Source organism: Rhineura floridana, chromosome 8 (genome assembly GCF_030035675.1).
Source record: "Rhineura floridana isolate rRhiFlo1 chromosome 8, rRhiFlo1.hap2, whole genome shotgun sequence".
In the NCBI taxonomy this organism is placed as follows: Eukaryota; Metazoa; Chordata; class Lepidosauria; order Squamata; family Rhineuridae; genus Rhineura; species Rhineura floridana.
The window spans coordinates 42397342-42424180 of NC_084487.1; positions in this window are offsets into that span (position 1 = coordinate 42397342).

The window sequence follows — 26839 nt, forward strand, 5'->3', positions numbered from 1 at the left end:
CTGACCTCGAGCCCATTGCTCGGGAGCAGGTGTCTTCAGATGAGCCGTTGGATGCGTGTCCCCTGTCTCCTCGTTCCCGTCGCCGTGAGAAATGGACAGGGCAAAGACAGGAATTACGAAGGAGTCAGAGATTACGTTCGAAAACATTTCCTATATAAGCCTGCCGCTCCCAGTGGGGGGTCGTTGAGTCAACTTCCTTCACACGCTGCAGAGCATGTCTAGAGTATAGTTAGGGACTCTAGTGAGTTAGCGTAGGGTTTCCTATGAAGCGCAATGCCTTTGATGTATCCATTACTCTAATAAAATGAGATTTACTTGCACACACACTCCAGCCTCATTCTTTCGGCTCTGGATGGGACAGGGAGGTTACCTGATCAAAAAATGAGATAAGATTAGTCTGGCAGGATTTGTTCTTGATAAATCCATGTTGGCTACTAGTAAGCACTGCATTGTTTTCAAGATGCTTGCAGACTGACCACTTTATAATCTGTTCCAGAATTTTCCCCTGGATTGGTGTCAGGCTGACTTGTCTGTAGTTCCCAGGCCTCCCTTTTGCCCTTTTTGAATAGGAGTGAGAGAAACTGAAACTGACAAATTCTCCATCCTTAAGTTCTCAGGGTTGTATCCAATGCTAGTTTTATTCAAAGTTAATTAATTGCCATGGAGAACTTTTGCTCATTAATTTCAATGGATCTACTCTGAGTAAAATTTAGTTGGATACAAACCACAGTATCTCACCACACTGTAATGCCCCAACGTCCCTTGGAGAAGACATGGCACAGTTAAATTGAGATAGAACTGATAGAAATAAGTTTATAGAGTAGATCTCTCCCTCCAAGTCTGCTTAAGCTGGCCTAAGCCTCTGAACACATTTGTATAACCATCAACCCTTGAAAACTTCCAGTGAAGACACATACTCTAGGGTGACACTCTGGGAAAAAAGTGGTTGTGTTCCTCTCTCTCCTCCCTCATCATTCATCACTTTCTCTCCAAATTTCTAGCAGAGTTCTGTATCCAAGGGCTCAAGCTGCAGCCATCAAGGGTTGCCTGTGTTGAAGATATATTCCTGCCCTGGGCTCCTACTGGGAGGAAGGGTGGGATACAAATTAAATAATAAATAAATAAAAATAAATAAGATGGGCTCATACATCTTTTCTGCAGGCAAAAGAGCCTTATTGTTCTCTTCCCGCACCACTCAGGGGCTAGCTGCTGCCTACGCATCCTGCCCCCCATCTCCACTCTCTATTTTGTAGCCAGACCGCAGAATTGCTTAGAGATTGAAAACCTGTTGGGGTGAATTACAGAGGCAGCTGGCAGGGGCAGCCGGAGCAATGGAGGGTTCAGTATATTTAAACTCGTCGTAGTAAAACCATAATGGGATTTTGCACGCCGCTGTGGCCAGAATACCCAAACTGGCTCAGCATCTTGCCTGGGCAGGTTTGTGCTGCTGCGACAGCTACAGCTGCTCCATGACCAGGATAGAAGCAGCCTGGGAGGAGAGGAATCTGATTAAGTAAGACCTTCTCAAAAAGTTCGCTCCTAGCAGGAGAGAATAATCTGCTTCATTAGGGGAGGAAAATGATGATCTAGGACTTCTTGGACACAGGAAGACAGAACAGGGCAGGGGGGAGGAAAATGTGGGGAAGCAACAAAGAGATCCACCTGCACCAGCTGTTCCTCAAGTGATCCATCCCAGGACCTCCTAGCAACAGCAGTTGTCTGCACCTTATCCTGGGACCTGTCCTTGATTATGCCTGATACAAACACTTTACTCCTCAGGTCCTTTGCAAATAAATCAGCACTTCTTCTTCCTATACAGCACAGCAGTGTATAAGATTCCTTGAGTTTACATCTAGGTTCTTGCTCTTCAGAGAGGTGAGGAAAAGACCAGGACATATGTTCTGTTACAAGAATGGGGAACCTGCTACACTCCAGATGGTGTTGGACTCTGGATACCATCAGCCCCAGTCAGCAAGGCCAATGGTCAGGGGTGATGGAAGTTGAGTCCCACAACACCTGGAGGATCACAGCTTCTCCGTCCCTGCTCTCTTAGTCCTTATTTGTCAGGAATGTTTCCAATGTTCTGGTATCTGTTGCCTTGCATAAATCCCTGTCCCTGTTTTGCTTTTTAGGACTTTTTGGAGGCCTTGAATTAAGGTTAATATTATTAGTGTGAGTTGCTGGAGCTGTTGTTTATCAAGTTTGTGGCTGGGCCACCTCCTTAGGATCTGTGGATAACAGCACAGTCCTATACATCTACCTTTGCCAACCTAGTACCATTCAGATTTGTTGGACTACATCCGCCATTATCCCTGACCATTGGCTATGCTGCCTGGGGCTGATGGGGAGTTCAAGACACCTGAACAGCATCAGGTTGGGGAAGGCTGCTGCACATGTCTACTTACAGGTAAGCCCCATTGAGTTCTAATGAACCCATTGGGGCTGGCATCAGGGTAGACATGGATATTGTAAATCTGTGAGCGGGCAGCAGAATGATGCATCTTTTCTCTAATACACATGCATGTAAATACACACCCATGACCGCTTATTCTAATCCATGATTGGGGATTAACCTTCACCACCAATGGTCAGGGATGATGGAATTGTAGTTCTAAAATATCTGGAGAGCCCTAGGGTTCTCGTCAATGTATAACCTAATCCTTTTCTCCTCCCCATTTTTTGCCTAATTCTTCTAACTGCATTTACTTACAGCCTGATTCTAATAACCCACTAGTGTTAATAAGACATGGAAATTAGTTTGTTTGGGTTTTAAGGCACCGTGGAGTAGTTCACAGCCTGCTATGTTGTAAATTGCAACTTGGGGGTGGGGAGATTCATTTGGGACTGTTGATAAGTCATTATAGGACAATTACTATATTTCCTAATTTCTCTCTTATTCAAAAGACGGAGGATGTATTTCTTTTTTATTAATGCACACAGGACAGGCTATTGCAGAGTACAGCAGGCACAGTAAAGAAGTTAGTAGACATGAAATGTACCTGTTGGGAGGACTGAAACTCCACATCAATGGTATTTGACTCCCCATAAGTTAAGTCAGATTTATCAATCAGCACATGGAGTGGGCCATCCAGAGTTATTGCATAATTTTTGGCACTGTCCGACATTTTACAACCTTTTCTGGACTGAAATTCTGAAATTGTTCAGTGAAATGACTGGTTGTTTAACACCACAAGATCCCCAAATAGTGTGATGTTCTCTTAAGGACTTGATTAATGACCTTGAAGCTGTTGTAAGCCTACCTTTGGCCACTAAAATGTGCATAGCAGCAAATTGGATGAAAGCAGTTCTTCCACTGATATCTGAGTGGTATGAGATAATTTTAAGTAATGCAACCTTATCCAAATTAACCTACTATAAAAGATTACAGATCAACAAAGGTATTGAAGCAGTGCTTTTATTTGTAATGTTTCAGTACAGAGAATATCAGGACCATATTCAACCACATATTTTCTTTATTATAGAGTATTTCTTGTTCACCTGTCTACTTTTTGTCTCAGTCTGTATCATGTACATCAGGGGTTCCCAAACTGTGATCTGTGGTCATGAAGGTGGTCCGTGGCATATATACATTAATTGATTTTTAATTGCATTGTATTTTTAATTGTATTGTAATTGTATTTTTCTTGCTTTTTTAGGTCTTTTATTGGATTTTATTGATTGTAGTTGGAATGCTATGGGATGCTAACTGCAATACAATAAAACACAAATGTAATAAATGAAGCAACAAAAATACAATTATAAATCAGACAGGATCTAGCACAGCACATTACAATTGCTACAACAGGCAGGAAAATTGTTAAGTGGCCTGCCGTGACCCTCATCAGTCTTCAACTGGTCTGTGGGGAGGTTGGGTGGAAACCACTGATGTAGATATTGCTGAGTTTTTGTGTATAATTGGATCTTAAAAGTATAATATGCTTCTTTTAAAAGTATATGAATACAGCACCCCTATTTTCACTTGAGAAATGTTGAAGGATATGTCAAGGTGGTAATTTTTGTTGTTGTTGTTATATGCCTTCAAGTCGATTACGACTTGCGGTGACCCTATGAATCAGTGACCTCCAATAGCATCCGTTATAAACCACCCTGTTCAGATCTTGTAAGTTCAGGTCTGTGGCTTCCTTTATGGAATCAATCCATCTCTTGTTTGGCCTTCCTCTTTTTCTACTCCCTGCTGTTTTTCCCAGCATTATTGTCTTTTCTAGTGAATCATGTCTTCTCATGATGTGTCCAAAGTATGATCACCTGAGTTTCATCATTTTAGCTTCTAGTGACAGTTCTGGATTAATTTGTTCTAACACCCAATTATTTGTATTTTTCGCAGTCCATTTGTATTTTTTTTGTATTTTTTTTGTATTATTTGTATTTTTCACAGCTCTCCTCCAGCATCACATTTCATCAGTCTGGAGAGGGCCTTTTTCTGCCTTATCTGTTCAAAAGACAATACTATTTCTTCATGCACACACCTATACATCCATACACCTACTTGCCTCCTTTCTCTAATTGGAAGGGATGGGATGTGTCACTGTTCCCAAATTCTGACATTTCTTCAATTTCTCTTTATCAAGAAAACATTAGCTTCCATAAACAGACATCAACTGGCCACTGAGTAACATTTAACAACTTTTGTCAAATCCTGGACCATGATCAGCTATCCCTTTTGAGGGAACCTCCTGTTTTTCCCAGCATTATTTTCTTTTCTAGTGAATCACGTCTTCTCATTATGTGTCCAAAGTATGATAACCTCAGTTTCATCATTTTAGCTTCTAGTGACAGTTCTGGTTTAATTTGTTCTAACACCCAATTATTTGTCTTTTTCGTAGTCCATGGTATGTGCAAAGCTTTCCTCCAGCATCACATTTCATCAGTCTGGAGAGGGCCTTTTTCTGCCTTATCTGTTCAAAAGACAATACTATTTCTTCATGCACACACCTATACATCCATACACCCACTTGCCTCCTTCCTCTAATTGGAAGGGATGGGATGTGTCACTGTTCCCAAATTCTGACATTTCTCCAATTTCTCTTTATCAAGAAAACATTAGCTTCCATAAACAGACATCAACTGACCACTAAGTAACATTTAACAAGTTTGCCTTATATCTACTCCACAGTGACTTGAAACCCAAACAAACTAATCTGCATGTCTTATTAAAGCTAGTGGGTTAGAATTAGGATGTATGTAAATGCAGTTAGTCAGACCATTAGCCCACATAGCTCATTACTGGCAGCGAATCTCCAAGCTTTAGGCCACGTTCATACCATACATTTATTCCACCAGCATTGCACTTTAAACAGTCATGGTTTCCCCCAAAGAATCCTGGGAAGTGTAGTTTGTGAAGAGTGCTGAGAGTTGTTGGGAGACTCTCTGGACAACCTTCTGAGGGTCACATGCCAGTGGTGGGCAGGTTGAAAGGCAAAAGCAGTTGCTGCAGTGAGTGTAAGTTTTACCATTATATCATAGGCCAGTTTCTACATGCATGCCCTTCTGTCTCCCATGCAGACAAGCAAGAAATATTAACAGAGTTACAGGTGACATTCCAGCCAGGCAAAAACACTCAGGGAGGCCACAGAGCAGAGCCACTGAGAGGTGTGGTCTGAGGTATGCATGGGGAGAGTTCCGAGGGCCAGATAGAGAGGTCTGCAGGGCCAATTTGATCCGTGTGCTAGAGGCTGAGCGTAGCCAAATGGCTAAGAAGTTGAGCTGTAGACTAGGGAGTTCCTTCTTCAGGTATCATATTTGCAGGGCTGAGAAATGTTGCTGCCCAAAGCAAAGGATAAGATGGCAGCCCCCCCCCATTCCATGTACTATGGCCCATGGTGGCTGGTGGCTCCATGGCAGTGGAGCAGTGGAATCCACTCTGGTTGTTAGTCTGAATTTTTAAGGAGGTGTTCCAAATGCTTCAAGCTTGGATTAAAACCTGGAGCACATTCTACTGCCCCATTGACATGGAACCACAAGCCACCACTGCCAAGGCCAACTGGACTGGCCGTTGAATCTTATTTTAATGCTGAGAATCACAAATAGGGACAGCACTGTTGCACTCAGGTCCTGCTAGCAGGGTTCCACTAGGCATCTGCAATCTGGCACATGGGGTGCCCACTTCACTCTGCCCAGAAGGGTCTCTGCTGTGGTCTCATGGAAACCACACTGCGCTAATGCTCCCCTCCCTTGGTCTGCAACATTGGGATAATAATACTGAACTACCTTGCAGGGTTGTCTTGAGGGTTCCTCAAATAATGGGCAAGAATTGTCTGAGACAAGTTAATAATAAGTTAATATTAATACTTTTGAAGTGCTGAAAAATTTGTAAGCACTGTACGTATATGAACAGATAAAACAGTGGTTCCTTGTCCACTGGCTCACATTCTAATAATGATACAAAGGGGAAATGAAATAGGAAGAGAAGAGACAGCATTGGATGGAGCCAGGGTGATCTTCCCCTTGCCATGGTGATCTTCCTAGAAGGCAAGGGTTCAGCCTCCCAGTGGCTCTAATTCTCCTGGCCAGTAGCAGAGGTCAGAGAGTGCCTCCCTTCAGTCCACATTATTACTTCTGGACATTGAGAGAAAAGTACTCAGCACCTTTCACTTTCAGATAAACACTCACAACCATTTAATACATCCCAGGGATGAGCCATGGCACTGAAAACAGGCACAGAAGCTCTGCACTACCTTAAATTATGCCTCACTAAAAATGTTGGACTACGACCTGGGGTTTGAATCCCCACACAGCCCTGAAGCTCACTGGGTGACCTTGGGCCAGTCACTGCCTCTCAGCCTCAGAGGGAGGCAATGGTAAACCCCCTCTGAATACCGCTTACCATGAAAAGTCTATGCATAGGGTCGCCATAAGTCAGGATCGACTTGAAGGCAGTCCATCTCCATTTTCAACAATGTAAAGTGCTTAAACCAGCCTTTCCCAACCAGTGTGCCTCCAGATGTTGTTGGACCACAACTTCCATCAGCCTCAGCTAGCATTGCCAATGGTCAGGAAAGATGGGAATTGTGGTCCAACAACATCTGGAGGCACATTGGTTGGGAAAGGCTGGCTTAAACTCACAGTAATGCAGGAGACTTCTGAGGTGAATTGCTCTCAGTTTTGTTCTCTCTTTCTCGCTCATTCCCCTTTTTTCTTTTCCTTTCATAGGCTCGCCAGAGACCTGAAATCAAGCACAGTAGTCAGGGGACTCTTGCCTGCTTTAAAATAAGCAATGTCCACTTAGCTTCATTTAGTACAATTAAACCCTGGTGTGGTAATCAAGTTTTATGGAGACTCATCTACCAATTCCACTTAACACATCTGGTACCAAGTTACCATCTGCCTATTGGCTGGGCCCAGGGAATTCTGAGACAACAGAGGTGATATACAGCCTAAATCCAGACTTCTCTCTCTTTTTTTAAACTACTGCATTGAAACCTGTATATTTTCCGGGACAGACATACAAAGAAGATGCAGAGGACTATAGTTCATGGTATGGCTGTTTTGTGGGAGATAGAGCAGTGGAGAGCCCTTCTCAATGCCAAAATAATGTTATTGCACAAGCTTCAGGCAGCAATATATTTGAGGATGGGGAGCTCACCTTCAGGTTGGGAAAAAGAAATGTGAATATTCTGAGATCATATCCATGGGTGGTTTTGCTGGCTCAGGAAACCTTTCTATTCTAAAGCAGAAGTCTGATTGGTCGCACAAATAACCTACCCTAAAACCAGTGTCCTGTCTCCAACTGCTGCAAAACATACAGTAACATAAAGTTATCATTTTTTCCCTAGCTTCCTGTAAATCACACACTGAGCATTAGTTTAGATGCCTACCTGCCAGTACAGGCTTCGTTACGATGTTCCCATTTTCCATCCATTTATTTAATCCTTTTTGGTCTCAGTTAATAATTGTCCAGTTTATCAACTATGTGCACAAGCAGAACTGACAACTGGCCTTCTCTTTTCATTCTTCCCCCATGAGCCTTCAAAATCTGCTCCAATCTGATCTGGAGAACTGGAAGGAGAAGCCCTTTTGCGCGAGAGGACTCCACTTGTCTGATGCTGGATTTCACCCACAACTTTCTCGCATGCCGTTCTTCTTAGCTGAAGCCTCCTTGCCTTTCTGACCTCCGATTTGGCAGAAGACTTTATGTACTTCTTTTCATTTGGTGTGGAAGGAGACATCCAATGGCACAAATTTCTCCTGGCTTGTTATATGGGCACAGCTTGCAGTTTGTTCACTTCTCAGACAATTTAGTGCAGCACATCATTCAAAAACCACTCTTGCTTCTCGGATTGGTGTGTGGTCAAATATAATTAAGACAACAAAGAGCCTATTGGCACCATAAAGATGAACAGATTTGTCATGGCATATGTTTTTGTGGACTGGAGCCCACTGCATCTGTTTGGAGCCACTGCATCTATAAAAGCCGATGCTGCAATAAATCTCTTTTATTCTTTATGGTGCCACTAGTCCCTTTATTGTTTCTGTCACAACAGACTACCATGGCTGCCTCTCTGAAATATCATCAAAAACAAGACCTTGAGGGTATAGCTCTTCTACCTGTCCTCTATCCAATCAGTAGTCAAACCAGCCGCTGGATGGCACCACTGTTCCATTAGAACATCACCTGTGGTCTGGCTGAGTATGTAGGGAATAGGGACTGAGTCAGTCCTCCTTTGCAGAAAGCATAACGGGGTCACTTTAGAAACCTTGATGCACTTTCTGATGCCAGAGGAGCATTCGCCACCCGCGAAAGGAAAGCAGCTGTGGCACATTGCTTCCTGCTAACGTGTCACTCTGGTTACAGATAAAGCATGTCCAGGTAAGAAAGATGGGACCTTTGCAATCTTCTCTAAATCTAAATAGACAGTCACATGTGGAAAGAAAAGGAGAGCATTACAAGGTTTTGGGGGGCAACCATACTGTGCAGCACAGATAGTGTAGAGCTGGCAGCTCAGTAGCTTCATCATCAGCCTGAGTGATATAGTTCGGGCCATAGCTCAATGGGCAGCGCACATGGTTTGCATGCAAAAGGTCCCAGAACTCAGCTTTTGATGCCAAGTATCCCTATACTGAAGGCTGATATCTCCTTCCTTCCTTCCTAGAAGGGGAAGGGGCGTAAGTCAATGGCAGAGCATCTGCTCTGCATGCAAAAGGTCCCAGGGTCAATCCTTGCTATCTCCAGCAAGGGCTGGGAATGACTTCTGCCTGGAACCCTGGAGATCTGCTGCCAGTCAGTGGTGACAATATTGAGCTAAGTGGACCAATGGCCTGACCTGGTAAAAGACAGCTGTCTATCTCCCTTAAACTGCTTAACTTCCACAAGGGCCATGACAAAAGGGGGGGAACTAACATACTCACTCTCATTTCTTAACTTTGGCATCAAAGAGGCATCAATTGAAAACTTGATGACATGCATGAAGAGGCTTACTATTGCTTACTGAAAATCATGTGGTGACTTCTGGAGAGGCATTTCAAAGCTTCTGGGCTATACAAACCCAAGTATAGAGCGATGGTGGGTTTAATTCTCTCCAGGGCTCATCAAAATGTGTCCACGGCCTCTGCTTTCAATGCCAAACACTCTGGAAGGTGTGAAGTCCAAATTGATGAGAATTCCACCCACCCACTAAGCAGGTACGGGGAGCAATCCCATCTCCACTGAGTAACAAGAAAGAGCCCGTCCAGACTGGTGTTTTGCTTTTGTTCTTTTGTGGGTGTATTCTGCATCATGTCATTGATGCAATAATAGTGCATTAGTAATGGATTTATACAGGACCGTCCACACATCATTCCAGTTCATGCCCCCAATGTTATTATCATAGAATTGCCATCTGGAGGGACATTCTTTCACTATAGTGCAACAACAGTGGGACAAAAAAGCCCAACCTCTGAACATCTGCAGCATAAAAAGTTACAGGATTTAGCAGGAAGTTACTGTTGCTGGTGCTAAATTAGTTAAGCAGCACAGCAGAGAGTAACAGCGGTCTGAAATGCGAGTGTGCCAGCGTGTGCGTGCGTTTACCTAAGAAAGCAGGCTTTTACCCTGCATCAGGATCACTGAGACTTGAGACTTAGTAAAATAAGAAAATCTACTTTATTTATAGAAATACATAGTAGATAGAAAGGCGTACCTAGTTCTAACTAACTAAGTTGGAGGTGCAACGCCCAGGCTTGGGAGTCGCCCTCATGGCTCAGGAGGGAGAGAGCAGAGACAAAGGTGTATCCTCTCTCTCGGACAGTCGAAGAAGAGAAGAGGGAAAGGGTGGAAGGAGGAGGGGCAGATAAGCTCCCTAAGACGTATCAGTCGGAAAGAAGTCAGTCAGAGCATCACAGGTAAAGGTAATCAAGCCTATCCATCTGGAGGACCCTAACTCTCTCTTCCTTCTGGAACATAAACAAAAGAACAAAACAGGAGTTGCTCTTGCCCCACTTCCAACAGTTACAGGACATGCACTGATTGGGAATGAAATAGTATGTCCACTCTGAAACTTTTGCAAACTGTATTGAAAGCGGGATTGCCTGTAACTGCCCTGATACCATCACGAGCACAAATAATTGTGACTGCACAATAAAAAGAATGTCTGGAGAGGCCAAGAGTCATCATATGTAGGGATTATGGAAAGGGCTACGGCAGAAAGCATTTCTCCCAGACGCGCTTCAGACTCTGCATAGGATAGAAAAATCCACTAGCTCCTGCTCCTCCTACCATTGTGATGTGAAGAAGTGCCTGGCATGAAATTCTGTCTTCTGTGCAACTCTTGAAGGTATGTGTAGGAGCTATCTGGGCCCAGCAAGCCATCCTGGGAGGATATCTGAGAGAAGCTCTTCCTATTAGCAGATGACAGGATGTGTTATGTGTAAGAGAGCTAGACAGCCTTAAAGACACAAAATCCTATCTCCTTTTCTTCCCGGGGTTGAAGGGTAGGTCACATAATTTCAGTTTTATCAGCAAGGATCCATTCATCAACACCAAACTGAACAACCTGAGGGCTCAAATGGAGAGAAAAGAACCACCACCAGAGAACCAAGGAAAGCAAGAAGAGAAATCTGACTTCTTGTTTCTTCTCACCCCTTTATATAAACAGTCAAACTGGCTGGAGAAGAGAGATTGTGTAGGTGGGAGTTAGAGATAGGAATAGGGCAGAAATTTGATTCAGTTTGCATTTAAAGTCAAATCTATCAAATTTGCACTTTCCAAAACAGAACCAAAACACAGCCATCCTTTGACATTCATTATCCAATTTTTGCCATGCAAGTTCTCTAACTTAACAAAGTTTACAGAAATCCTTGTATTAGGGGCAAGTGTGTCTAAAAATGAATATGTCGAATAACATACAAAAATGTATTCTGGTAGGAGAAATTGCTTGCACAGATGTGAACGTTAGTCAAAATTGCCCATAAAAATGTTTTCCGTAAGAGAAATTCACACTTAAATGCTGAAGAATATTCATGAGGATTTTTTTATTTTAAAAAATCACAGCTTGTTGCAGAAATGTGGATGACTGAATTTAAGATTGGAAAAATGAGAAACTGGGAGAACTGTAACTGACAAATCCTTCCATCCCTAGTTAGAGACAAATATGTTAACTCCAGTTTCTCATTTTTGCATTCTTAAATTCAGTTCTCCACATTTCCATGTCAGTTTGCCTTTAAAAAAAAAAAAAAGGTCCTTGTGAAAATTCAGTGTTTTACTGCAATTTTCTCCTAATTTACATACGTTTGTCTGCAATTTTGCCTAATATATACATTTTTGCAAAGGAGATAACTCATCAAAATTGACAGATTCACCCATCCCTACTCTAGGATCCCAAAACGTTTCATGCTGTGGGTCAGAATTAAAAGCCCCCCCATTCTTGAATCAGCAGATGGAGAGGAGGAGGAGGAAGAAGAGGAGCAATGGTATAGGAGGAAACTGATTAATGTAGCCCAGAATGCGTCTGAATAATTGAAATGTGGTTTTGGAGTCAAAGTCAAAAACATGTGCAGGGTACCATTTAGTGTTGCTGGAGCATTTTGAACTATGAATGCAGATTGATTCAAATTCTGTTTATTTGAATTAGTTCAAAATCAATGCATTCAAATTTGAGTTGATTTAGAAGTAATTGGAATTTAATTAAACTGAAGTCAGATTAATATAAATTTAGAACACATCACTTTGATTAATTTTTTTTTCAAGCATCTATCATTACCTACATCATTTATTAGGCAAGCAGTTTTCTCTTCATATGCTGGGAAGGAATAAGGTTGGGTTGCCAACTTTTCCTCTGGCAAGGCACTTTCTGCCTTTATCAGCTGCACAAAAGGTAGAAAGCCAGAGGTTTTTCTCAGCATGGTAGTGCAATGGCTGGAAAATGTACCTAGTAAACGTTCTGCTTTTTCTGCAACTATTAAAGACACAGGAAGCCTGCCAAAAATGTTCTTAATCCTAGATTAGGAATCCTAGACTTTCTGCACTAGGACTTCTGTACCTTTAATAGCTGTATAAGATGGAATCTGCAGCAAATTGTTGCATTATGGATTGCTCCTGTTCAGGATGCCAGCCAGCCCGCCAGCCAGCCCGCCAGCAATGCCCTTTTTCCAGGATATTCCATTCCACTTTATCTCCCTCAGTTTTCTGTCCCTCTATCCCACAGTCACCCAACATTCTGTGCCCACTGAGCAAGTGCAGTCCTGATTTGGCTATTCTCGCCCTCAAAAAAAAAAGTTTAAGGATTTTTTTTAAAAAAGGTGTGTGTGTGGGGGGGTGTACTTCTGTAAACCTTGGAGTTTCCCCAAGGCTGCTGATACATGTCTCATGCGCACATAGATGGTGCAATTTTGGCTACATTAAGCTGGGGTGTAGTCATCCAGGATCTCAGGGGGTCTTAGACCCCTTACGTTTTTGGGAGCAGGGTCCCAGCAGGGTCGCTATGTATCCAGCATCCTGTGAGCCAATCAGCATGAAAGGGGAGTGTTAGCCACTGAGAAGAGTCTTCTGCTTCTTTGTCCTTCCCTGCTAATTGGACCCAATCACAGTGAAAGGAGGTGAGTCAGCCACTGAGAAGACTCTTCTAAGCAGCTAACACTCTCCCCTTTCATGCTTATTGGTTCCTAAGGATGTCTGTTGTTGTGGGAGAAGGCATTAATAAAGATCTCATTCTCAACCCCACAGCAAAAAAGGGGAGGGGGTGTGGCTGTGACTATCATGAAGGGAGTCGGACCCTGTACTTCTTAATTTGCCACTACATTGCTGTACATAAGAAGCCACACTCAGACAGTTTGCTATTACTGTGTAGGATGAGTAAATTTTGAGAGGTGCAATATTTCAAACCCCCACAGAACTGTACTGTGCCAAATGGCACCTGTTGAAATTGCCTGTTCTTCACACGTCTTGGAAGTGTCGTTGCAGGAATAAAAACAGGTTAGGATGTCCTTCCTTCGGTTACTTCACAGGCCACACTTCCATACTCCCCTGGACATAAGCACCTAGGCAGAGCTAACACAGAGGCTGGGGTGGGGGCAGAGCCATCACAGAGGCTAATAAAACCTTAGAAAGCACATCGGGATTGGTGATCTTTCTTATGGGAAATTAATATAGGAGATATTTTTAGGATTTTAATATTTTCACAATAAATCATATCTGCACTGCCTTTAACTGTTTCTTCTTTGACAAACTGGTGCTGCCCTCTCTTTCTTAAGGCATGATAACAGAGCCATGCACACAAATACAGAAGATTGTAACCTTTTATCTCAGATCTGTTGAACCACAAAAAGGTCCTCTCTTATACTACAACTCAGAATTACTCATGGGGTTTAGAATTTCCTTCCCCAATACATATAATTCCCCATAGTTGATGCTGCTGTTGATTTACATTTATTAGTTGCGTTTTACAGGACAGTCTCAGAGTGACTTACAAAAATTTGAAATACAAAAATTCCATAATAAAAACACATATAATACAAACAGTGTTCATCCACCAAAATGGCATAACAAGGGTGTGTGTGTATGTGTGTGTATATATACACTTGCTTCCCCACCCTCATCAACACAGGCTCAAAATCACACCAATTTAAGACCCAAAAGGTTTAAAAGGATTCTGCCTTTTAACCAGCTTTCAACTGTCACAAATGGATGTACAAAAGGATAGCTGAAACTTGACAGCCTGCTGCAGAGTAATGAATTATTATTAAGTGAATATATGTATCCCATTCCTAAACAGTGCTTGAAATATTGGGGGTGGGGGAAGCAGAGGAAGGTCAACCCCTTTATATTTTTACAGCCCCCTTCGTTTATAACATGACAGCCCCCTTAGATAACATTTTGTCTCAACCCCCTTCATTAATATTTAGCATTTTCTGCTGTGAAGGCCTACCATGTGGCTAACACAGTAGGGAGGATAGGGCTTGTGGATTTCATTAGGGAGCCCTCTACTCCCCCCCTCCGCCAGTTCAAGCACCAATCCTTCCAGTCACACATCCCAGGTATCCAGCCAAGGCCTTGTGTGGAAAGAGTATTTGTACATACACCCCAATCTCAACCTGATCACAGTGGAAGTGGGCTAATGTGACTCTTCACATTCATAGCTTACAGTTATAAACACAGCTTCATCTTCTTGCAATCAGCTGCATGCATCTTCTAGGTGCCCTGAACCTAGACCACTAATAATTTCCTTTTGTTGTGTCTTTTCAGCCAGAGTGCTCAGCGGTAGAACACTTCATGGCAGCACTACAGTCAGAGCTCAGGCAGTTTTGCAGCACGGATTTCAGTTAATGTATGCACACGGCTTTCAGGCTATATCCACCAAGATATGCAGCATCCATCAAGAATGGAGGGAACAAGCTAGCCTGGAAAAGAAGCTAAGCTTGTGTGCCTGATGTAGTAAGGCAGGCTTGGGGAACATATGACCCTTCAGATGCTGCTGGACTACAACTTCCATCATCCCTGACTGTTGGCCATGGTGGCTGGGGCTGATGGGACTTGGAGTCCAACAATGTCTGGAGAAGGGGCTCAGGTTCCTCATCCCTGCCTTATCCCATTCTGCTCCGCTCCCTCCTTAAAGTGTCTGTCTGCTAAAACCAGTTGCTGCTGCACCTTCCCAAACATGTGTTCCGGGACTCTGGTGTTAGTATGAAACATTAAACATGTGCATGCATGTAAACATTGGACAAAGGAACATATATATACATTGTAGTAATATGCATTGTTTATAAATAGTAGATAATATACAGGGTTGCAAGTTTGCTCTCTGACTAATGTGAATAGGCATGTCACTATGGTTTTGCTGCTCTGAGGCTTCCATTGGCTCCTGGGCTTGGCCTCTGTGCCATTATTCACTCCATCTTGGCTGAATCACACCAGCTCACAGTTTCTCTTCAAGGAAAGCCAATTCCACCGTGAACACCAGGGTTTGCTCATTTATTTAATAATTTATAAACCACCTCCCTGCCAACGTTTCTGCAGTGCTGTACCATAAAAGATATTGGAATGCAGAATGTAAAATAGAAATAAATATATGCCCAGCAATTTAAAAGCAAATCTTCACAACATTTAGCTGAATGCTGGAAGATCTATGACAGATAAAAGAAAGTACTGACCTTCATGCAGTGCATAGTTAGACTACGGCATTCATTCCCAGAGGAGGCAGTGATGGCCAGCAACCTGGTTTCAAAAGAGGAATAAACAGATACATGGAGGAGAGGCCATTAGCCACAACGGCTATGCTCTGCCTCGACTGTTGGAGGCAGTATGCTTCTGAATGCCACTTACTAAAAAACACAGGAGGGGCAAGTGCTCTTTGTGTTCAGGTCCTGCCTATGGGCTTCCCACAGGCATCTGGTTGGCCACAGTGGACTAGATGGGCCATTGGCTTGATCCAGCAGGATCTTCTTATATGAATTCAGTCAACATTATATCAAATGGCTGAGTCAGACTTCAAGGAAGGCCCTATTTAAACGATACACTTCAGTAGCCACCTTGCTTGTGTTATGTGTTCTCCACTTCCCCAAGTAGGGCTCTCCATGTTTGGCTTCCACTGAAGAAGAAAACACTGCGGAATTATATGGATGTCAACTATGGGTCCCCTCCAAGTCTGTGGCTTTATAGCTGTAAGTTGGGATTCTGTAGACAAAGAGGCTGCTAAAGTGGTCAGACTAGTTTATTTGTTACGTGAATGGCTCTAGCCAACTCTGTTTATTAATTAATTAAAATATTTCTATCCTGCCCTTCTACCTTATAACAGGACACTCAGGGGGGCTTACAATAAAATAGAGGTAAAATTAAAATAGAAGGCTAAAATCAGTTCAGGCTCTACCTTCAGTCCCTCCTAAAGGCTCTCCGGAACAATATCGTTTTCAGAAGTCTCTGGAAAACCATCAGAGACAGAGCAGAATGGGCTTCTTGGGATAGGGTATTCCAAAGCTTGGGGGGCCACAGCTGAAAAGTCTCTCTCTTGCATGCCTGCCAGTCTAACATCTTTCATTCCAGACAAGCTGAGGAGACCAGAGGCAGCTGATCTTAAAACACGGGCAGGTATATATGGGTGTAAGCAGTCCCTCCGGTACATTGGTCCAAGACCGTTTAGAGCTTTAAAGATCAGAACCCATGCTGGTCATTGACCATAACAATAAAGGTTATTATTATAAAGATTAGAACCAGCACTTTGAATTGGGCCCGGAAACAAATTGGGAGCCAGTGGAGTCAATAAAGCACAGGGATGATATGCTCCCTGCACCGTGCTCCAGTTAACATTCTGGCTGCTGCATTTTGAACCAACTGTAATTTCCGAACCGTTTTCAAAGGCAGCCCCACATAGAGTGCGTTACAGTGATCAAGCCTCAATGTCACCAATGCATGTGTCACTGTGGCCAAGTCAACTGCTTCCAGGAACGGGAGCAGCTGGTAGACCAGTCTGAGTTGGCCAAAAGCACTCCTGGCTACCGCAGCAACCTGATATTCAAGCAGCAGGGTAGGATCCAGGAGGACTACCAAATTGCAGACCTGCTCCTTCAAGGGGAGTGCAACCCCATCCAGAATAGGTTGCAACCCTATCCTTGGCGCAGTTTTCCCCTTGACCAGCAACACTTCCGTGTCATCAGCATATTGATGACATTGTACTCGAAATCTCTGGATGATCTCTTCCAGAAGTTTCATATAAATGTTAAAGAGCATGGGAGACAGAATGGAACCCTGCAGTACCTTATAGGCCAAAGGCCAGAGGGTCAAGCAGTAGTCTCCCAGCACCACTTTCTGGGTCCTGTCCATCAAGTAGGACCGGAGCCACCGTAAAACAGTGCCTCCCAATCCCATCCCAGCTAGACAGCCCAGAAGGATACCATGGTCAATGGTATCAAAGGCTGCCAAGAGGTCCAACAGCACCAACAGGGATGCACTCCCCCTGTCTGATGCCCGGCGTCAAGATATTAAGTATCTCATTGCATGACTAAAGTGTACAGGTGACTGGTTGCTACAGAAACTACTAGCTGGAGATGCTTCCAGAAGGGGGCTTAAGAGGGTAGGCCTTTCCCCCTCCCTTGCCTGGAGGTGATGCCATTGTTGAGTGTCAGAGAACAATAGACCTGAGCCAGTCTCGCCTGGAGTTGGGAAGGCACAGTGGCCTGACTTGCTCTTTTGTGCTGAATCCAAAGGAATGGCTCTCCTCTCTCCATTGAATGGGGAGCAAAATGCTACAAGCTCTTCCACCTCATGCTAAGTCTGTAGATATGCAAATAAAGCCATATCTCACAAAGACATCACTATCTCCTGTGACTTTCATTCTAAGGAAACTAAACCCAACTCCTGAAATCTCTCACCGCTTGGAGATTGGGGTTGTGTATCAACACAAACAGAACATCAATGGAGGCAAGTAGTGTGTGCACTCCTACCAGGCAGCAAATCCATTTCTCTCATAGATCCATTCCTCTGAGAGAGTGAGCAACCCAGCATCCCAAGATGCTTCAGGCCTTCAGCTCACAGCACTTGCTCTCCCACTCCAGATGTCTTTTTTGTTGTGCATTCATGATGATTTCTGCTCATGATGGTATTGGGGCGGTTATATATGATCCCTTTTTCACTACTGTTTGCGCCTGCAAAGGTTTTTGGGTGGGCATGCTGTTTTGTTTCCACTCAGTGCAAGTCCCATTTGCTTCCTGTGGAAATCCTATGATTTTTCTTACCACAAATGTTCTTGGATTTATTTATTTTTTTGTCCCACTTTTGTTGTGCTATATGCAAGAGTGCCCCTCCACATGGCAATAATGCGGTAACGTTGGGGAAGCATTGCAGAAAAACTAATAAAGTGGAATGATATATGGACAATCCAGTATAAATCCACCACTAATGCACTATTATTGTGTCAATGGCATATTGCGGAACATTGTTGTTGCTGTTGTTATGTGCCTTCAAGTCGATTACAACTTATGGTGACCCTATGAATCGGTGACCTCCAAGAGCATCTGCCATGAACCACCCTGTTCTGATCTTGTAAGTTCAGGTCTGTGACATCCTGTATGGAATCAATCCATCTCTTGTTTGGCCTTCTGCTTTTCCTACTCCCTGCTGTTTTTCCCAGCATTATTGTCTTTTCTAGTGAATCATGCTTCCTCTGATGGTGTGACCAAAGTATGATAACCTCAGTTTCATCATTTTAGCTTCTAGTGACAGTTCTGGTTTAATCTGTTCTAACACCAAATTATTTGTCTTTTTCGCAGTCCATGGTATGCGCAAAGCTCTCCTCCAGCATCACATTTCATCAGTCTGGAGGGGTTTTTTTTCACCCTTGTCTGTTCAAAAGACAATACTATTTCTTCATGCACACACCTATACATCCATACACCCACTTGCCTCCTTTCTCTAATTGGAAGGGATGGGATGTGTCACTCTCCCCAAATTCTGACATTTCTCCAATTTCTCTTTATCAAGAAAACATAAGAATTAGCTTCCATAAACAGACATCAACTGACCACTAAGTAACATTTAACAACTTTTGTCAAATCCTGGCCCATGATCAGCTATCCCTTTTGGGGAAAACCATAGAGAATGTTCAAAATAATCAGACTGTAAACCCACAGCATTATATTATTAACCTGTATATACATTCTAAAAGAAACAAAATTGCATGCTGTTGCATATGAATGAGCACAGCACAGCATGGCAGAAACAGGATACAAGAACAGGAGTGTGCGGTTGTTGTATGTTATTTGTGTGAGCTACATAATAACCACATGCACATGAGCTAAGTTCTGTATGCTATGATTCCACAGCAGTGCTGGAAAAATGTGGGATGTGTTACTGGGTGCAAAACTGAATTTAACTTCCTGAGAATCTCTTTTCTTTCTTTCTTTCTTTCTTTCTTTCTTTCTTTCTTTCTTTCTTTCTTTCTTTCTTTCTTTCTTTCTTTCTTTCTTTCTTTCTTTCTTTCTTTCTTTCAAGGAAGTATCTTGTCCTCGTGGTTGTGATGTCCTGCTTGAAAAATGTAGGCATTATCTACTGCTATCTCAGAAGTCAGAGAGGTGGTTGAAGAATCAAATTTCCAATGGTTGGTAGGGCACTTTAGATGTCCCTTTATAGCTCCTTGTCTCTTCCTATGACTATCAAAACCAGAACAGTAAACAATACAGAACAAATTATCAAACATCCCAAAAGAATGGCAAATTCATTCAGTTTGCACAATTAATTTATAACAGATTGCAAAACATAGCTTTTTCTTGGTGCAGAATTTGAATTATCTCAACGTAGGTTTTTTTTTCATGCGGCACACACACAGGGCCCTGCGTATTACCATGTATATTACTGCTGTCATGAGTGCACATACAGCAGCCCTGCATATTTTAGCATCTCTCTCTCAGGATGTGATCTGAAGGCACATGAGGCCACCACCTTGCTTGAACTAAGCAGGTCTGGGTCTGGTCAGTACCTGGATGGGTGGGAGTCACATTAGGTTACCTTGGGTTCAGCATCAAAAAAAGACAGAATATAAATGAAAGAAATAATAATCAGTGTAGAATAGATGTGCATAGAGTTTATGTTTGCATTTCAGGGACGTGTGTGTGTCTGTGTACGTAGCCAAATGTTACAAGGGCTTGTGAGCATAGTACACTTTGTCATGGATTTGCAGGTTGGCTGATGGGATGAGCTGTCCTTATTGGAATATGACTGAGCTCTTGGGAAAACTCTCCAACAGGTCTCATGCTGGGACAATTACACTGATGCGTTAAGTTCACCTTGCTATCAATCGCTGCTTGATAAGACAATCATAGAGGGAGATAATGCATGTACTCATTCACTAGACAGCTCACACCGAAAATGCAAACTTTCTGTACATCCCTTCATTTTATAATTTCCTGGGGAAAGCATTTTAAGGGACTAGGCTCCCCACAATCCGATACAATCGTTAAGCCTCTCATGAAATCATAGCCAGAGCCATGGGCAGGTCGCCCTCCTGGCTTCTGAACTCTGGCTCCTTGCTCTCAGCTGCTGAGCAGCCTTTGATGCACTTTCAATCAGAGAAGGTGTCAGTCACTCCTGCTTCTGGAGCTAGATGTGTGTGTTCCTGAGGCAATGCCCTTCTGAAAGGTACTTAATAGGTTGTCATAGTGGTGACTTCAGCACCAGGTGGGAACGTGTGAGCTTAGGCTATTTTATCAGGGCAGAGAGTCACCCTTAGTTTGGATGCCATCTCTCAGTTAGTCTGCAGTTGAGACTCATGGAGAAATGATGATGGAAGGAAGGTTTCTTCTGCAGCCTGCTTCATAAGCAGCCTAATATAGATCAAGAGGGTTAAATTAAAACCAAGGCCCGAGACCCTGTTCCTTAGCAAGACCCCCAGATCCTTTCCAGGTGTTCTTCTAAGCAAGGGCATTGCTAGACCTGGGCCTGTAGGGCTAATATTTTAAGTACCTAGCTACAACCTTTCTTCTATGCTACTCCCTCTTCCAGTGGAGGCTGGTCCATTACGGAAAGTAGGGCACTGCCCTGCCAACCTCAATCTGCACTGGGCCAGTTTCCAGCCTTAGTAAGAAGATATGTTAACAGTTAAAGATGGAATCCCAGTAGAGAAGGCAGTCTAGCCAGAATCCAATCCACATTGTACAAAGGGCCTGATCAGGGGAAATACATGAAAGGAAGAATACATACTGTGGTGTAACAGACAGGATTCAGATGTGGGAAAGTGAACAAATATATATACCAGTGTTCTTCAATCTTGGGTCCCCCAAATATTGTTGGACTGCAAATTGCATAATCTCTGACCATTGGTAAACTGGCTGGGGATGATGGGAACTGCAGTCCCACAACATCTGGGGACCAAGTTTGAAGAAATACATATTTAAGGCTGACTGCTTTGCTGACTCGTAAAAGAGTTCAGAAATCAGGAAGATGGCAGTAGCCATGCTAAGCATCTTAAACCCATCTCACAATTAACAGTCCTGGAGTTCTCTCAGAGGGGACTATGAAACAGTTATATATCAACCAAATTGTCCACTCAGCATTCATTCAGCCCCAAAATCTATGTGTATATTCACCTGTATTTTCTTAAACAAGATCAATCTAAGGCTGTATAACTTCCCCTTTCACCATGATCTGACAAACCAGCTGCAAAAACCAATTCACCAATGTGAGAGTTGGCAAATCTGGCAGATCTGCAGCTGCTAAGGGTGTAAGGAAACCCAGAGAGTTCCTCATATGAAAATAAAGGGGAGAAGGAACAAAATAAAGATCACTAGCACACTTAGGGATGGCTGCTGGACCCTCCCTCCACATCGGCAGCTTCTGCAGGTAGAGAGCTACACTTGTGAGAAGGCTATATGTGTCTTATGATGCATGTAAGAAACTGACTTAAGGGATGGGCCATAGCTCAGTGGTAGAGATTTACTTTGCATGCAAAAGGTCCTAGGCTGAATCCCCGGCATGTACAGGTACAGCTGGGAAAGACTCCTGTCTGAAACCATGGAGACGCACTGCTGGTCAGTGTAGATAACACAGAGCAAGATGGGCCAATGGTTTGACTCAATCTAAGGCAGCTTCCCATGTTACACACACACAATGGTCCCTGGGCTCCTTTGGAAGGAAGGGCGAGATATAAATTCAATTAACAACAACAGCAATGTAGGAACAACAACATAGGAAGCAGACCTTTAGGGTTGTTGCACCTACCCTTTGGAATTCCCTCCACTTACATATTATATTATATATATATATATATATATTAGACCATGGTATTCCCGATCTCTATGTAGGGATGTGAAAGTTGGACAGTGAAAAAAGCAGATAAGAGAAAAATCAACTCATTTGAAATGTGGTGTTGGAGGAGAGCTTTGTGCATACCACGGATTGCGAAAAAGACAAATAATTGGGAGTTAGAACAAATTAAACCAGAACTATCACTAGAAGCTAGAATGATGAAACTGAGTTTATCATACTTTGGACACATAATGAGAAGACATGATTCACTAGAAAAGACCATAATGCTGGGAAAAACAGAAGGGAGTAGAAAAAGAGGAAGACTAAACAAGCTATGGATTGATTCCATAAAGGAAGCCACAGACCTGAACTTACAAGATCTGAACAGGGTGGTTCACAACAGATGCTATTGGAGGTCACTGATTCATAGGGTTGCCATAAGTCATAGTCGACTTGAAGGCAGACAACAGCAACAAATATATTAGACAGGCATAATCTCTGTTATCCTTTTGGCGCCTACTGAAGACCTTCCTCTTTCAACAAGTCTTTTAAGTAGAGACCTCTGTGTCTGTGTTAGAATCGCTTTTTAAGATGTTTCTAAATATGTTTTTTAAGATGTTTTTAAATATGTTTTGCTTTAATATGTTTTAAATTATGTTTTGCTTTAATACGTTTTAAAATATGTTTTGTTTTAATATGTTTTAAAGTCTGTTGTATTTAGATGTTTTAGTGTGCTTTTAGTGTTTTTGTTTGCTGCCCTGGGCTCCTTCTGAGAGGAAGGGCAGGAAATAAATTTAATAAATAAATAAAATAAGTGAGGATGCCTGCCAAATCTCTGCTGGAAGAGTGTTCCACAGCATGGGACTGGCAACACTAACACCTTACTTCTGACTGAGGCCAGCCGTGGGGGATAAGGCTATTAAGGGCTGGCAGAATTCCTACATCAGGGATGAAGAACCCATGGTTCTCCAGATGTTGGACTCCAACTCCCATCAGCCCACTCAGACAACATGGGCAATGTTGTCCAACAATGGGAGTTGTAGTCCAGCAACATCTGGAGGCCACAGGTACCCCATCCCTATACAAAGGCAACGTACCACTGAGTACACATTGCTGAGAACAGCAATGAGAGAGGTCTGTGCCCTCATTCCTTGCTCATGAATTTCCCAGAGGCATGAGGGTGACCACTGTGGGTGACAGGAGCTTAGAGTAGATGGACCTTTGGTCTGACGCAGCAGGATTCTTCTTAATCATATTCTTAGTCCAGAGACCATAATGTTCTGTGCACCCCAATCTCCCCTTACCCAGGGTTCAGTTTCCTTGAAATGAAGGACAGCAGAGATTGTGGTATCATTAGGATATATGGTTTTATTTACACATATATACAACCTGAGACTAAGATAGAGGGGTTCTTAGCATTAATAGTCCAACAGATTTTCCTCCCCTGTTAGGCTTGTAGGGCAGTCTTCTCAGCCATGGATGTTCAACCACAGAGAGCAAGCCAGCCTCTTTCTCTGTTTTCAGTTCCCAGCCTTTTCTCAAGCTTCTAAACACACACAGACAGAAACTACTTCAGGGAGGTGGGGGAAGGATCACTCTCCTGTGACATTTCCTATATCAACAGAACTTATCTGGACCACATTCTTACATATGCAGTTTGCTCCATCCAGAGAACAAAGAACCGGGCCAGAGTGATTAACTTATTAAAGGAACTTGTTTGACCAGTGGAGCAGGTTTCTCTGCTACAACTCCACTCTGCTGCAACACCTCCTACCAAATCAGAGACTGGAAAGTGGGTCCAAAGACATAATCCATAATCCATACCAACTCCCAATCCAATAACAATATCAAAGGCAGACTCATAAATGCAATCATAAATCCAGACAAGAAAATATCCAGATTTTTTTATTGCTGTTTATCACAAGCCAGGACACAGTGATCAGCAGAGGTTAAGCACACAACTCCCTGCACTGATGATTTTTCATTTCTGTCTTTGCTCTGTCAAAACCTAAAACTGACTCCTGCTGGGCACTGCCACCAGATGCTACCACAATGCAAGTAATAAATAACAGCAACTAAGATACATTTTCCTCAATGCCTGGCTTTCAAAAGCCTTAATAACCATGATATTAATTTATATATTTTAAAAAACTGGGAGGGAAATCCAAGGAATGGAAATTCTGAAAGAAAAGGATGTGTTTGTGTGTGGGAGAGCACAAAAAAAATTACCTGAGAGAGAGAGAGAGAGAGAGAGAGAGAGAGAGAGAGAGCTACCTTTCTTTTAACAAGAGGGAAATATTCCAGAGCCCCCCTCCTCTCCCTCCCACACACAATTCCTGCTCATTTACCACATGGGGCTTCCTAAGAAAACAGCGGAAGGACAATGGGCTGGATGAAGGCACCACCATTTGAGCTCAGCTGCACTTGGCTGCTGTGAGTCAGGCATTGTTGAAAGCCACCAAAGAGGCGGGCAGGTAACTGGCTCCTCCAGGGACAGCCTCTATTGGGCTTTGTTTTGCAGTCCCAGTGTGGGACGTGATTAATATCTGTAGGCGCTCATTTGTGCCACAGCAGGCCCTTTTAGCTGCTGCAGACGCTTCCTCTGCTCACGCCAAAGCCTTTGCTCGGTACAAGTGGAGGCCTGCTGATTCGCCAGAGACCTCAAGGTTGTCGCCCACTTAGACTGAACTGGGCGGTTTTCTTTGTGTTCCTGGTTGGAGGGGGTTATGAGGCCCTCCACGTGGAGAGCTAACAAGGGTATCTCTGCATTCAGTAACCATGTGCTGGGTTCAGCACATGGGGAAATGATTAAGTGCTGAATGGAGCTGCGTATGAAACGCAAAGCTAACTGCCTTCCTTTGCATTTAGTGACAAATAAAGAAGCTTGGCAGGAGCATTTACCATAATTCCAGATTATTACTCATTCCTCCCAGGTCTACCCACTTGGGGAGGGTGGTCTTTATTAATGTGGATGTCTAGTCTACCCCATCACAACACCAATGGCATGGTGAACCTCCCCGCCTCAGTCACTCCTTTTAGTAACTTGGCTGGGCTGCCCAACACCAGCCCAAATAACAAAGGGTCTTGGCTATGGATTCAGACATCTCGATCCCAACGTTTTCACAATGAGGTTTCTGACACAGGCTGTTTAGTGCTATTTCTAATCTGGAATGGCACCTTGAATGGAGCCTGGAAGGGCTTTAGCTTAGTGGTGGTGATATAGCACACGCTTTGCATGAAAAAGTTCCCAGGTTCAATCTGCAACACCTCTAGACAGTAGGGATGGAAAGAGCTGTCAGTTGCGGTTCTCTGTTTCTCCTTTCTTCAGTCTTAAATTCAGTTCTCCACATTCCTGCAGCAATTTGCTATTAAAAAAAAAAACCTCATGAAAATTCTCCAGCATTTTAGTGTAAATATCTCCTGATAAACACATTTTTGTAGGCAGTTTTGATTAATGCACACATTTATGCAAACAGTTTCTTGTCATAAAATGCATTTTTCTATGTTATTTTCACTCATATATTCATTTTTATGCACACTGTCCCCTAACATATGCATTTTTGTAAACAGTGCTTGGTTGGTGAACTGCATTGCAAAATTCAAATGAGCGCAAATTTTGAAGGATGGCTGTGTTTCGGTTCTCATATTGTTTCAGAAAGTGCAAATTTAACAGACTTGGTCTGAAATGCAAACTGAATCAAATTTCTCACCCATCCATACTAGACAGCCTTGAGAAAGTCTCCTGTCCGAAACACCAGAGATCCACTGCTAGTCTGTGACAAATGATCCAGTGGCCTAACTCTGCAAAAGGCAGCTTTTGTGTGTTCCAACGATTTGCAAACCAGCCAGAGAACCAAAACAGATCCAGAAACATTGTGGTAATATGTGGGATCCCAGTATATGCCTTATTCAAGGGTAGGGTGGTCATGTGTCCTACTTTACAGTCCTATATTTGTAGGGCTGTTACAGTGCTCTGTTTGATGGCACCCTCTATCTGAATGGCTATTTAAGTCCAGGTTAAATATAAAGAACCATCTCAAAGCTTTCTTTCGCTGCATGAGGGTGTTTTGTTTTTATAGCATGATATATTTGTTTTGTTTTGTTTTAACATTGTTGTAAGTTGCTTGGAGACCTATGGGTAACAAGTAACTAAATCATCATCATCATTATTATCATATTCACTGTTAGTACCTGGACAACAGACTGAGCAGGCACACAAGTTACCTGTCAAAGTCTTCTCTTCTATGGCGTAGAAATGAACTTAAGATTGGAAAAATGAGAGCAAAATTGAGATGAACCAATTTGCCTGTCCCTGATTGTGTATTGCTCTGGGTTGTTGTAGGAAATTTGAAATGGCATTCTGCAGTCCTGGCCACTCAGCACTGGCGAGGGTTGGGAGGCAGGGATCCATCCTCTGAAGTTGCTGTTTGCATTGGGAGGAAATCCCCCCACTGGCACCAATGAGGGAATTTCTCCCAAATACAAATATCATTTTCAGAGGAGAGGTTTTGCTCAGGACTGGAGCAGGGGAGGACAGAAGGGGATTCTCCCCTCTAACCCTGATGCTTTCCCAGTAATTATTACCCATCTGAGGCAATGTGCATTTAGAAAATATAACAAAACCCCGAACATGAGATGCAAAGATGGATGAGAGGTCACATCTGGTTTGACCTTGACTTG